This window comes from Hydra vulgaris, chromosome 13 (genome assembly GCF_038396675.1).
Source record: "Hydra vulgaris chromosome 13, alternate assembly HydraT2T_AEP".
Lineage (NCBI taxonomy): Eukaryota > Metazoa > Cnidaria > Hydrozoa > Anthoathecata > Hydridae > Hydra > Hydra vulgaris.
Genome location: NC_088932.1, coordinates 40,767,715 through 40,780,751, shown reverse-complemented (window position 1 = coordinate 40,780,751; position 13,037 = coordinate 40,767,715). Strand labels below are relative to the sequence as shown.

The 13,037-nt window shown below is 27.7% G+C and overlaps 1 protein-coding gene across 4 annotated transcripts in view; it reads left to right on the top strand.

Annotated features, from left to right (window-relative positions):
* The first annotated feature begins 3,360 nt into the window (after positions 1–3,360).
* LOC105844959 (potassium/sodium hyperpolarization-activated cyclic nucleotide-gated channel 4) overlaps positions 3,361–13,037 on the top strand; it is a 43,614-nt gene continuing 33,937 nt past the window's right edge. The window contains exons 1-3 of one of the 4 annotated variants that reach the window (XM_065816994.1): positions 3,373–3,555; positions 9,804–9,952; positions 11,380–11,560. The gene's annotated coding sequence lies outside the window, so the exon portion shown is untranslated. Of the gene's footprint in view, positions 3,556–9,803; positions 9,953–11,379; positions 11,561–13,037 lie in introns of all 4 variants that reach the window. The other 3 variants (XM_065816997.1, XM_065816991.1, XM_065816993.1) reach the window with 3 other exon arrangements.

Genomic DNA, 13,037 nt, shown 5'->3' with positions numbered 1-13,037 from the left:
CAATACCGAGGGCTACATTTGTGGAACTCATTCCTTCCAATTGAAAGTAAAACTATAATTTTACTTCAAACTTTCAAAATTATTTTAAAAAAACAGTTACTTGATTATGACATATCTCAAATTCTATTTTATTTTTAATATCTTCTTTTTTTAATTCTTAACTTTTCTTTCGTTTGCCAAAAAGCATCACATACTTTTTTGCTTATTTTTTTAAATTTGTACTTATTTCCTTTTTTTATATATATATCTATTTTTTATATATATTTTTATGTGAGCAAAAATATTTTTTTTTATGTATAAAAAAAATGCAAAAAATAAAAAAAATAAAGATAAAATTATGATAGTGTAAACGATACAACGGGGCTAGATGATAAGACTTTTGTCTTCTGCCTGCTCCGGTCATATCTTAACTAAAAATATTTTGTAAATAACTTATTATGAAAATGACGAAATAAATAAATAAAAAAGCTTTTGAAAGTAAGGATTCCTAAGTACCGAAACACAATTTGTTTGAAAATTTTCATAATAACTTAATAATACAAATCAAGATTACTTGAATTGGAATATTAAGTTTTTTTGAGTTCAAAATGTAGTGACGTCATTTTATGTTTTATTTATATGGCCCAGTTAAGTTTATTCAAACGCTAGGCGCTCTAGCAAACAGAAAATCTAGATGAAATTCTTTTTCAAAAAAAAGTTTATTTGAACATATTTGATGGCGTTGTTTTAAAGACTTTTAATTAGCCGAAGTAAATTTTGAACAGTTTGTTTGATGTGTTTATACTTACTGGTTTTTGCAATACTGCAATACTTAAGTACTAAGTTCAAAGCTTATAGTTTATCAATTATTTTAGTATATAATAATATACATTATCAAATGATGATTTAAAAAGAAAACTGATTATACTTTAACTATAAAAACAGGGCAGGTTGACCCAACGCAAACGGGACACGTTGGTCATAAGTGAAATCATATCCTAAACAATTGTTATTTATAAGTAATTTTTTTGGTTTTTTATTGTAGTGTTTTATGTTTTAAAATGTTTCGAAAAAGAGTTTTATACAATAAAACACGTAAGTTTCTACAGTATAAAATTATTCACGAACCATTTTGTAATTATTTTTCCTTATAGCCATTTAATACTGATTTTTCTAGTTATTCATTAATTTGCCTTTTAGCCTTCATTTCTCTCCTCCAATTCTTATACTGTGGGCAAGTAATTCCGCTTATAGTTAGCTTTAATTGTGCAAAGACATAATCAACACGTTTCTGCACATGTTCAACACTTTGATAATTTTGTGACCAGGATTACGATCGAATTTTTGTCTTATTAATAGATTTAGTATCTCTCTTGTCTATGCAAAAAGTGTACCGTAAGTTATGTAAATGTTTTGATCTATAAAACATTCTTTTCAAACATACAATATTGCACATGCCCTGCAAGTATGGTTTATGGAAAAAAACATATGAAATCTTTCAATTTATATTCAAAAATATTCTTTGCATTCTGTGAACAATTACTATTAGTATTTTAGCGGACAAACAAAAATGAATTTTTTTCGCAAAAAAGTTATTGGCTCTCGGAAAGTTTGTTAAAAATCATTATGCAAACCACTATTAAATCGTCAAACGTAAGTGAACCATCGAAGGTGGCAGATTTATGGTTAAAGATTTTAACATGCAGCTTGTAGCTTAAAGTAACATTCAAGGAGAAGTATAAATTAAAGATGACTTGAGTAACTATGTTGTAGTAGTTTGAGCGCTTACATCCGAATCAAGTGATCCAAGATTTGATGCCTTGCCATATATACAATATTGATAAAGTGACCGCGGTGAACATCCTAGTGGACTGCTTTTTCACGGTGCTCAGTGATGTGAGAGCTAGGTCTTCTTGGAACACATAAATACCTTGAATGTTACATTTCAATAACACTGATATGTTAAGAACAGTTGTATGTTTAGTTAGAACTAAATTAAAAATTTCAACAACAACAAAAAAGCTAATTTTACTGCTTTACATTATGCTACGCGTACATGTGTTACGCGTACAATGTAACAATGTGTAATCTTGTTATACATTTAAAGATTCGTTCCAATTCTGATCCTAAATTTGGAAGCAAGGCTTTGAGTGTAAATATTAGAATAACGATAGCTTTTTGAGAGATTGGTAAAATAAATAGTGGCAACGTCAAAAACTTTTATCCCTGTTGTGCTTACCAGCAAGATTGTTGTATGTCACAAGCGCATAACAATATTGCAAAAAAAAAAATCATATTTCTTATAAAAAAACATTTCTTAAAGCACAACGTCCCAAATTGTTAATTTGTTATTAAATTTTTTAATAAATTTGTTAATAAAACTTTGCTAATAAAAATTCTAATTCATTTTTAATAACAAGGGAGTTGTACGAAATACTTTTGTATAGGCATATGTCTCAAAGGCTATTTATATAAATAAAACCATTTTTGAAATTGCAGTTACATCTGCCATTTTTTTTATTCAATAATGGAGAAATCAAAATTTTATCAAAATTAAAAAACTTAATTATTCCTGAAGAATTTTTTACTTCACACAGCTTGAATAAGAAAAACAAAACCCCCATGGAGAAAATGAACATTAAAATAACTTAGGTAATGAAAAGAAAATTTGCAACTAGAACACATTTTCAATACAGAAATACAGGAAATAAAAAAGTGTTTTATAAACAAGGAGCTTTGAATTTATCCTAAAGTTATTTGCATTTTTTTTCAACAATTATGAAATAACTACTTAAGCTCTTTCTTTTAAATTTAGAGGAAGTTTTTATTGCTATAAGTAAATTATGCCCAATTTAAAGAAATGCTCTATACAACTTAATTATAACTTTTTTTACGTATTTAGTGTTTCCGAAGTCGGTAGAGTAGTGCGATGGTTGTGTTGTGTGGAGTAAATATTTCAAGTAAAAGTTGTTATTTTTTTAAATACTAGCAGGTAAAACGGGTAAACGCTTACGACCTTTATATATGTGTGTCTATAAAGCGGCATGAACTTTTTGACATTTGTAACTACTGATGCTTTTTTTCTAAATAATCTTTGACCATATATAGTTTATTTCATTGCTCGGGAGGGACATAATTAGGTACACAATTCAGTTTTTTTTATCATTCTATTTTTATAAAGTTTCAAATGTATATTAAAATTTTTGAAACATATGATATCAAGCAAATATTAGATATAGGAATTGGTTTATTTCTATGTAACCCCTAAATATTATACAAAGCATTTAGAAATTTATTTTTATAAAGAACAAAGTTTATGAATAATATATAAAATAGGAGTGAACAAAATAGCGATTAGAGATTTATATAAAGGAATCAAACGCATACAAGTATGTTATCTATTGAAAAAACATCGTCTTTTAGTTTTCTTCTAAAAGAGTGGTAATTTTATTAACTAAAATAAAATAAAACAACAAAAAAAGCATTTTGTTTCAAAGATCAGTACCATTGAATGAGATACAAAACTTTGGCTAGCTATGTTTGAGAAAGTGGTTGCCGTATAAAAGTTACTACTTTGTAAGTTGCATAGTTATTGCTGTTGTTGTTGTTGTTGATGTTGTTGCTGTTGTTGTTGTTGTTGTTTTATACTCTGTAAAAATTGATACACAGATGAACTGTGAAAAGATTAAGGGCTTCTTGTCTAATTAAACAAAGTAAATAAAAAAGCAATTTGCTATAATTATTTTTATTTTAGTTAACAAAAATGTAATTTTGTTAAAAATGACCTTTGGTTAAGAAATTTGAGAGAAAAATAAATTTAAAAAGAAGAGTACAAAAGAATTTAGAGAGAACAAATTATTTTTTAACAACTGATTAACCCTTTACTTCAACACTCTTATTTTTGATATACGAAAATTATGCCGTGGTCTGACGTTAAATTTTAATAATTAATACAAAATAAAAAGAAGGTGAAAATAGCACTTGCCAAAAGTAAAATTCCACTTGACATTGAAAAAACTTTGAAATTTGTAGTAGATGCAAAAGAGCAAAGAGACATTTCCAAACAAACTCTTCAAGAGAGAAATAAATAAAAATCACTAGAAAGAACTTTCTTATTTATTTATTTTTATCTTGTAAATATTATTCTATTGGGTTTTCAATAAATTTAAATATTAATAATTTTGCGGCAACTAAGTTTTTGATTTCAATTATAGGACCAAAAGTATGGAATTAAATACTCACAACTGAACTTAAAACTCTAACAATTTTAAATGAGTTTAAGGCTAAGCTTAGACAGTTATTACTAAAAATGATTTACCACAAAGCTCTCTCTGAAATTACAAAATACCCTTATGATTGATCTATTAATGAAATGAAAAATATTAATTTTAGAAAAGCTTAAGTTAAATGCACTTGGTAACTTTTCAAATTTATTTATGTTTTTGTTGTTTAATATGTGTTGTTATTTTTATTTTTTGATCCTTAGACTTTGGATTTGTGAAGTTTAATATTTAAAAAAAAATAATTCATGATTTTTCAATAAATAAAAATAAAATATTTTTGTGCTTTTAGAAGAATATGTTCAAGTAAATAGTTAAGCAAATAGTGCTTCTTGTTATTTTTTAATAATAGATGTTTTATTTATTACTTTCCCAATTTTACGTTTGTTTATTTTATATAGTTAACGGAAGTGTTTACTTTTAAATTAAACTTTACATTTACTGAATTTATCAAGGGGCTTATCGACAAGACATATTAGTCTTCTTCTCGCCCCTGCTACCTATCTTGTTATTAACACACGGATTGAATATATTTACACGAAAAAAACAAAAAAAATTAAATATAGCAATAATGATGGAAAAAAAAAATTAATAAAATAAATAAATAAAAAATAACAATTGTTTTTTCCGAAAATTAAAAAGAAAATGTTCTTTTCAGAAAATTCTTAATATAATTGAAACAATTTCTCAGAAATCCTGGTGAATGGAAAAAAATAAAGTAAACTTTTCTTTGAATGTGGTTACTTACATAAGGTGGATCATAATGAGCCATAATGTAGTCTAAGCGTGAAAAATCGGACATCCAGCTTAAAAATAAAGTTTTCAAGAGACTAGAATAAAATGAGATTAAAAATGGAAATTAAACTTTATTAAAAAAGTTTGGCATGTGATATATTAGAGCGATACACCTCTTATAAATTGTTTAAACATATTTTGCTATCATAGGCTTGTATGTTGGTATTTAGGCTAATATATTGTTATACAAACATATTGTTATACATATTGGTATCGTACATCTTCTTAAACTCAAAATAGATAGATATAAAATGTAGATTTTTTTTTCATTAAAACAAATAATTTAAACCATATATAAAGATTTTTTCATCAGGTTTTTAACAGATTTTTACATCAGGTTTTTAACAGATTTTTACATCAGGTTTTTATCAGATTTTTACATCAGGTTTTTAAGTCACAGTTTTCACCGCGTTGGACTTAAACAAGATATGTATATATTTAATTTTATTCGAATATAGTTCATCAGTTGGTTTGCAGTTATAGCCAGGAACAAATATCGTATTTGAAAATTTTTTGCAATTTAAGCTGCAGTGGTTATAGACTTACTATTTAGTAATCACCAGCTGATATAAGCTTGAAATGTTCAACCACAGCTGTTTTTGTTTTTAAAAGTTTTGATCACTGAAATTTATATAAGTATTGTAATGATAAGAATAAATACAAGAAAATTAATAGAAATATTTTTAACTTAATTTTTATATTTATGACTTAAAGTCATTTGTCAAAAGTATTGACAAATAGTGTTTTGTTTATTGTTTTTTTAATGAACGGATTTTCAAACTAACTTGGTTCTTTTTTTAAATTAAAAAAGGTTTCTTTTATGAAAAGGATTTTTAGCTAGAAACAATTTAATTAACTTCGTACTTAGCATATTTTAAATAAAAATTTTACTACAGCTGATGAAATATTTTGAAACTTAATCTATCACAGTAATGCATTGTGATAAAACTTACTTCATTTACTTCATTCATTAGTTAAAAGTTTATCTAAAATGGGTTATTTAATATGGAAATAAACAGTTGAATGTCAGACTAAAATTATAGAAATAAACAGTTGAACATCAGGTTAAAAAAAATGGAAATAAACAGTTGACTATCAGACTAAAAATAGTTTATTAGCAAATAAGGTAAAACTATAAATAATTCTTTAAAAAATTTTCTTTTGTAGAAGTACTTTAAGTAAAATAAAAAAATAGTACTTCTTTATTTATATATAATATATAGGGGTGGCGGAAGCATTTTTTGGTCTTTGAGATATCTAACTTCCAGACATCGAGCAAACTCCAAACATTTATATGTTTATACTTATGTCAAATAATTGCTTTGCAAAAATTTGCGATGATTGGACTCTGTAAACAAAGAGACCCAAAGTTTTCGCCCCCCCCCCCCTCCTGCTCCAAACGTGAGAGCAACAAGTTGATAAAATATTTTTTGTACTAGTTTCAACTAGACTTGTATTCATCGAGAAATTTAAAGTTTCATAGTATAATTTCTCAGCGTTCAAAAATTATGACCATATAAAATTTGCAGCCCCCTCAGATTGAGGGGGATTTAAAATTTATTTGGTCATATTTTTTGAACGCTGAAAAATTTTACTATGAAGTTTAAATATTATTGATGAATATAAGCCTAGTTGAAAATATTTCAAAAAATATTTCCTCAACTTGTTGCTTTCACAATTGGGGCAGGGAGGCTAAAATTTTGGGGCTTTTTTGTTCCCATATCCAATAGAAATCAATAAAAAGTAATAAGGAAACTGACATTTGTTAAAAAGTTGAAGATGGCGAGTCTTTATAAAAATAATGGATGCGCAAATTCAATTTTTTTCAATTAAAAACATGGTTTAAGTCTGGAACAAGGCCGGCATGATCGGCACAGACAGCGGATCGTAAAACGAACATGACCAACTATTGGAATATGAACGGCATCACCGGAGCAGTGCTACTGGTCATCAGCTAATAAATCCCATGCATGGACCAAGCATGGAGAGTTTGCTGGGCCCTGATATATACTACTTTTATTTCAAACTTGCTTACTTGATTTAAATAATAGTTATTTAAAACAAAATATAAACACGATATAAAATAAGCTATAAGTTATTATTATATTTAATGAAAGTTATCTCTAGTAAAATAGCAATTAATATCTCATGCTCAAGTTCAATGAATCAGTTTATGAAAAGTTCAATGAACCAGTTTTTTATGAAAAGTTCCTTTAGTTCCTTAAATCGTTGACCATCTACTTATATTTCTTTGAATATTGAGCAAATGTATTTCAGAAACAAAACTAATTTGATTACTCGATCATTTTGAAAAAGATATAATTGTAACAGATAAACTTTGCACAGCTGTTCAGATATTAGCATCTGTCTTCTCAAATATTTACCGATAAACAGATGTCAAGAAATAAGTCAAGTTTTTAGAATTGATGCTGTAACAAAAGTGCTGTTCTCATCTTTAATGAAATAGTTATAGAAATTATTCCATTCAAAGATGGCGTCAACAGTTCAGTTTAAAAATTTCATATTTTTAATAAATCAGATAAATCGTAACCAGTTCAAATGTTTACATGTATCAATTTTCTCATTCAAGTCAATTAGGCAACATAAAACATAAAAACATAAAAAGGCAAAATAAACCGGCTTATAACCGGAAAAAAGAAAACCAAAATATAAATGATCAATTTAAATGATGTTCAAATAAAACAAAAAAAATATTGTGATAGATATTTTGTTTCAAAAACCTCAAATTGAGATATCATATCAGAGCAAAGTAACACGACATAAAAAGTAACACGACATACTAAAGTAACACGACATTATACCAAAGTAACATAACACTATACAATAATACATTGTAACAAGTGAAGACAAATTTTTTTTTTTTTTAATTTTTAAAAGATTTTTTTTTAATTTTAAGTTAAAAAATTTGTTATAGTTGAAAAGAGCTTTAAAGCCATTACTTAAAGTTTCAAAATACAGTTAAACTATGTTAATTCGTTATATGAAATTAAGAAAACTTCATAAATTAAAAAAGGAAAATGGACAATAGGTTCACTGCAGCCATCAACACACTGTGACAAAAATCCTGCATCGAGTGGCGGATTCAGCATAGAGCGTTGGACGAACTACCTCCTCCTCCTCCTCATAGACGAACTACCTCCTCCTCCCGCCCCCCCCCCGCCCGTGCTCCCTAAGCCAGTCAACTGCCCCCCCTCCTTCCTCCTTAAAAGTTAAGCTTCTCATTACAAAATTCTGCGCTTTTTAAAGCGGAAATAGAAAACTAAGTTAAAATAAACCATCGCTTACATACCTGCTTTACAAATTTGCACTCTTTTACGGTAGAAAACAAAACGTAGATATTTTGTTTAAATAAAATATTTCTTATAATCATAATGTAAACAGTCATGGACATAGTTTAGTGTATCAAAACTACTTTGACAGTACTGAGACTAATGCTCATAAAACTCCAATGACTTTGCAAACGGTAAACATTTTTTTTAATAAAGGAGAAAAAACAAATTATAAATTATCTGATTTCAACATTGTGGAGCAATTTAGACTTGTTTTTATGTGTTAAAAATGTTTTCGGCAAAAACCCGTATGGCAACCACTGTCCACTTGAAACCAAATTTAACTGCCCCTACTTTAGAGTAAACAAAAGATATTGATGCATACTTTTTGTATGCATCAATATCTTTTGTTTACTCTACAAAATGGACTTGACTCTTCTTTTCACATCTACTTATGATGAGAGAAGTTTCAGTAAGCTTAAGATAAAAAGTTATCTGTAATCAACAATGACAAACATTACCTTTTTAGGTTGACAATAATTCTAATAAAATGTGAGCTTGCTAAGAGCATTTGCCGCTGGAAATGAAATCTCGCAAAAAAAATTTTGTATAAACTAGCGAGAAAGAAAATTTCTTTCCTAATGCATACTTTCAGTAATACCTATAGTGTAAATATTTTTTTAAATTACCAAACCATTGCAATAATGTTTCTTTTTCTTTTTTTAACGTTAAGTGTTAACCAAAGTAAACTTAGCAAACTCAAATTTTAGATTGCTTAGTGTCTTAGTAATACTTAATAGTTATGATAAAAGGCAAATAAAAACATTAATAAAATAAATTTATCACAAGTTCGATTCTTGAAAAAAAATGTTTCTAGGGGTTAATGTGCCACCCTTAATCTTTGTTGCTCCCCACTCCTTTCCATGGCCCGCTCCATGGCGTTAAACCTTAATCTGCCACTGCCTGCATCAACATTAATTTCACCAAATTATTTAAAACAAGTGCTGGAAGTAGCAGCTTCATTAAGTCCAACCTCTCAGCATGCAATATATGCAACCTAATAAAAATAACAAAAAAGATACCTGGCCAACAATGGCATAAAAGATTTAGAATTTAATGTTTTTAAATTTGAAAAATAATAACTCATAGACTAATAAAATAAAGCTTAAAACTGACAAATTTAAAACTGACTGTTTATAACTGAATAAATACTTAACATAGGATTTATTCTAATTTATTTGTATTTCATTAACTTGTATGAAACTTATATTTTTAAATACAAATGCTCGTGAAGCATGCGTAACGTTTAACCAATACGTTACAAAAGATGAAAGCTGGAATTAAATAACTTCCAACATTCATTTTGTATAAAACTTACAATGTATTGTAATAATAGTTTATATCAGGGTATCTTTTGTCAAAGTATCTCTATGTTTTATCTCAAAACAATTTATCTTAGGGTATCCCATCAGGACAATTGTAACATACCTCCGCATCAACACTGAGGCTAGAGGACCCTAGGTGGAGTTAAGTAAAACTTGCATGTAATGGTTATATGAATGATTCTTTGATGTGATAGCTGTTTGTCGCAGTATATAATTAGGGCTGGTAAGAGCTTAAACTATTTTTAGTACTAATAGTAGTACAAAGGATATAGAAACATAGTGATGATGATGTCAAAAGATGGTGTAAAATATTTAGTTGTAAGATGTGTCATTAGTATAAATTTTTAGTACCAAAATATTATTATTCAGTTGAAACTGGTATCATAAAATTAATTTCTGGCAATACCTGGTAATCATGTAAAATTTATATTTAAAAACTCTATTGGCAATTTCTAAATATTTAAACAGAGTGACAACAATACAGTAACAATAACATGTATAGATATTTAATAATCAAGTTGTATTACTTATCTTATACAAAGACATGTATATGTTTTAGAGCTGGAGTAGAATTATTTGTTTTATAAGTAGTTTAGTTAGGCAAATGTAAAAAAATCAAAATAATTTTTATAAAAATAACAGATAATAATGTGGTAAGAATAGTAAAAAATATTCAAGGGAATAGTGAAAGTCGTAAATTGGACGGTGATAATTGGCTAAGCTGTTCTAATCTCACTGGATGTGTAAATGCGATAATATATGGAGTAGAATGATTCGTTTTATATATAGTTTGTACGTTAGAATTAAATTATTTGCTCGTGTTCCGTATAAATTTCCCACCAACTCTTTTATTATGACCCTCCTCCACTGTTTACTAAGTCTGGACTAAAATTCTCACCCCTTCTTTTATTTCCCTTCAAAACCCCCTCCTCCCCCTCCCTTGTATTAAGCACCCGAAAATACATTCAAAAACATTCGTACATTCTTTTGTATAAATATTTATACACAAACAGTTATATGAAGTATGTGCATTACAATAACTATTTCACACAACATTTTTAGCGTAGGTGTTAGAGTAATGAGTAAATTACCACAAATTAGGCATAAATCAACAATTATAAATTCTAGAATGCATAGTGTAAATACATAAATGATAAGCGTAAATGCATTGAGTGGCAGATAATTGAAACATGGGTATTCTATCATCGAATTATCCATGAAGTGTCAAGATGACATTCTCATCAGGACCATTAATTTTCATCATGAAGTCACTGCTATTTATAAATTTTGAAATTTTAATCCGTATTATATACGTGTGAGTTAATTTAGTTTTAACATTTTTCGCTTTATGAATAAATAAATGTATTTTGAAAAATAGGTTGTACAGAAAAAAAAACTCAGAAAAAAGACCACGGGAAAAGAAACATTAAGTTGTTAAAGCAATGTAAGATGGTCTCTTTATATGCCAAAATACCCCATAAATGAGCTTCCAGTCAACCAACTATTCAGAGTTAGAAATGTACTGTAATATTTTTATTTTTTTTAAATCCTTAAAATGTAATTTGAACATTATGTTATATACAATTTATTTATTTACCCTCAATCAATCAATAAAAATAAAAATCTGAGTTGTTTTTTTTCTTGTTATAGGAGCACCAGGTTTCATTCCAGCAAAGAAAGGAGGTCCAAATAAAAAAAGGAAGCAGAAGTCTTGTTTTCCAGAGTATAGCATGTGAGATACTAGTCAAAAAGGTGTGTAACTTTAGCTGTCACTGACATCTGGATAAGTGCTAGATTTAAGTGCAGTATTGTTGGTGGAAGGTCTGTTTAGGTAAATTTTACAAAATAACATTTTTACCAGATTCTTTTAAAATTGTCTTTTTTAGTAAATTCAGCTACGTAATACTTTTTCAGTGAAAAGATCCTTAGACGCACCGAGAATTATAATAAAAAATGAAAGTATGAAACAAACTTAATTGGAGTTCCGGCAGTGTGTACTAGGCTCAAGAGCAAGTAGATTTCCTTATTTTCTTAGATTTCTGAGAGTAATACCTTGTTTGAGATATCTTTTTTTTTAACTAATTGACATGATAATAAAAGGTCATAAAAAAATTTAGCCTTTTTTCAGACCAGAGGTCTAAAAAAATATGACCTTTTTCTGCACAGTGATATAAAAGGTTTGAATTTAAAGCTCTGCAAAGAAAGATTTTTGAAAAGTAAGCAGTTAAATGACAATAAAATATTAAAAAAGCTAAAAAAAGCTATAAAAAAAAACCTCTCAGGAAGAGCACTCTACAAATGTTTGACAGATTACATTATTCAGCAGACAAAAAAAGCTTATTCGGAGCTTGGAACGGACAAAAAATGTTTCGAAAACGCTACGCGTGTATTTATTAGTTCCATTTCATGCAAAGAGTGTACTTATTCTGAATATGAGGTATCCGAGTTTGAAAAATCTAAAAAAATTTTAGAATTAACACCGGATGAACTAATTTTGCTGTTAGTGTTTAGCGTGGAATTGATGTTAGATCCTGGGCTGCTATTATTTTAGTTATCTGCAATAAAGTTGATGTTGGTTTGCATGAAATCACAAAAAAAAAAAACGTATAAAAAACGTCTTTAAAATCATTCAAATTAAAATCATACGAATTTAAAATCATTCAAAGAACAATTATCTCTAATTTATTGAAAACAAGTTAAAGGTTCTAAAGATGCAAACCCTGTTTATGACTCTTTCTTTAAAACTTTTTATGAATTATACGTAATTTCATTTTTCCGAAATCAGTTAATATAAAACCTAACAGTAATTTTCCGAAATCTACTGTAAATATAAAACCTAAAGGTATAATGTCGCCATAAATTGCAAAAGATCTCAGAAAACCCTCTAAAATTAATCCAAAGCCATATGTCGAATATTTAAAAGCCAAAACGAGAAAACTAAAAATCTTTGTAAAAATCAAGCCAAAAATTTTGAAAGGAAGAAATAAAATTTTAAAAAGTCTCTAATTTACTTGAGATAAACAAGAATAATTCACCTGGGAGATCTCCTAAGAGATCTCCCAGGTGAATGATGGTGAATGAACCTGGAAGATCTCCTAAGAGAACTTACTGACATGCGCATTTTAATTAATTAAAAAAATTAACCATGATATTTCCTCCAATCCAACTATGATATGTTTTAAAATGAATTAAACAAATATTTTGTATCAGTTGGCCTAAATTTAGCTAAAAAAAATTCCTTTGTAACTAACAAAACAGATCCTAATGATTTTCCGATGTCGTCGTCTTTAAATTCTTATGAAAAAATC